The 2,033-nt window shown below is 36.0% G+C and overlaps 1 long non-coding RNA gene across 1 annotated transcript; it reads right to left on the reverse strand.

Moving 5' to 3' along the window:
- Positions 1-250: 250 nt before the first annotated feature.
- On the reverse strand, positions 251-1,368 carry LOC114743087 (uncharacterized). The gene is made up of 2 exons (XR_003739968.1): positions 1,162-1,368; positions 251-670 (listed from the first exon to the last, which is right to left on the reverse strand). It is a non-coding gene; the product is annotated as an uncharacterized LOC114743087 (long non-coding RNA).
- Between the last annotated feature and the right edge of the window lie 665 nt (positions 1,369-2,033).

Raw genomic sequence — 2,033 nt, forward strand, 5'->3', positions numbered from 1 at the left:
ATTTTTTTTAATAAAGTTTACGTATGGATTTAGATTTGACATATAATATTCAAAACATTTTTTAGGATTATAATTTTGATTCATCTATGGAAGACATGTAATATTAAGAGACATACTTCAATATTAAAAAAGCATAATAAATTCATGACGTAACCATATGTAGACTCACCGATATTATTAAAAAGTAGACAGATTAGAATTACATTGTCCCCGATGGTGCTTTAATTGGAAGTGAGCTACATCACATAAATACCAAACTCCTCTTTGTTTTAGCCAAAAGGACTAGAAAGTACTGGCACAATATCACTATAAAAGACATAAAACCACCAGAAAGAGCATGGAAAAGTTAAAAAAAGAAACACACGCGAGATAGGGACACAGAGCCAGACAAGACAAGTCCTGATGCGTAGAACTTTTAACGTACAGAAGCACTATTTATTTTATTCAATCACGGCATTAGAGAGATAGGTACGAGGAAGGCACGTGAAAGGTTCCCTCCTTCAACATTTGCGGTAGCAGAAGCAAGCACGTCCAAAACCATGAACATGGCAGCTTCCTGAAACAGCACCCTCTCTTAAGCATTTAACATCACATGGACAATTGCGACCACAAAACCCAGAAAATGTGCTGCTCAGTCTTCTACACAGTTTTGCTTCCGCAATATTATTCTCTGCATCACACACACACGCACACACAACACTTTCATTAACACATCTATAGGAACACAAAGAAAAATATTATTTCACTAACAATAATTAGTTAAAGCATCATGGCCTTTTGACCCAATGACGCTAAACACTTCTCTTAAGGGTTTTTTTTTGTAAAGCGCAAGATTGCAAGTTTGACCCTCTGTGATTTGATGGTTCATGGGTGTGTAAGTTCTTTCCATTAAGTGAAAAATGACAAAGAAAACAATAATCAATTAAAGTACAGTACTAGTATGAAATTGTCAATGTATACATATATCAAATGTGGCCAATCGCCTTATAGTCTAGCGAGTATTGACATGAAAACTCTTCCCAAGCAGTGACAGATCGTGGGTACAATCTCAATTGTAACATTAGGCCATTAATGCATAGCTGATCTCTAATTCAACAAATAAATATCAAACGAGGAAATGGTATAAAGTGAGCGTTTGGTGATATGGGTACGTAAACTAACCGCTGGGAGAGAAAAGGACAAGGGCAATGCAGAGGAAGACAGTGAACTTGAAAATTGAGGCAGCCGTATGCTTGGTAATAATAAGATTTATCAGTGTGTGTGTGTGTGTGTGTGTATCAGATGAAAGTTTGAGTTGATGAAGATGGTGAAGGACTGTAGATATATATAGAACAGTGTTCATGCATGGAACCCTGGATCGCTTCTTTTTTATGTGTTATTGAGATTCGATCGCCTCTTCTTATGGTTGCTTTCTTGATGCTTACTACACGCTCTTATATAATTATATGAGCGTCCAGATTACATGGGATGCGATGTAGATACGTGGACGCTCTTTGGCCGTTGATCAATGACAAACTCAATTATTTTTACATATTTTGATATCTTTTATATGGGTTTTGTCAACTTAATTAGTCTCTTTTGGCCTTAATTAATTTAATATATTTTATTTTGAATTATTATTTTTAGGGGCAAAATTGTCATATTTTGATTTAATTGTGACTAATTCTTTCTGAGGACAATTAATGCTACCTTTTTCTTGAATTTTGTTTGTAGGTTTTTGAAATATTTAAGAAAATGAAAATTAAAATTAAAAAGAAAAAAAAAGAAAAAAATTAAAAAAATAATTAAAAAAAAAGGAGCAAAACGTTGCGTTTTGCTCCCCCCACTAACAGCCTAATATGCTAATAATCATTATCTCCAGCGAGCGGATGGAAGGGAGGCACGAACAGAGACGCAAGCGAACAGTGGCGGCGGCGAAAAAGAAAAATAAAAAAGACGCAAGCGGGGCGGGAGGAACTCACGAGCTGGAAGCGGCGAGGAAGAGAGAACGAAGGACCATAGCTTCACGGCAAAATCACTCCTGCAGATTCCAT

Source organism: Neltuma alba, unplaced genomic scaffold, assembly GCF_004799145.2.
Source record: "Neltuma alba isolate B1F8T4 unplaced genomic scaffold, ASM479914v2 tig00003932_pilon, whole genome shotgun sequence".
In the NCBI taxonomy this organism is placed as follows: Eukaryota; Viridiplantae; Streptophyta; class Magnoliopsida; order Fabales; family Fabaceae; genus Neltuma; species Neltuma alba.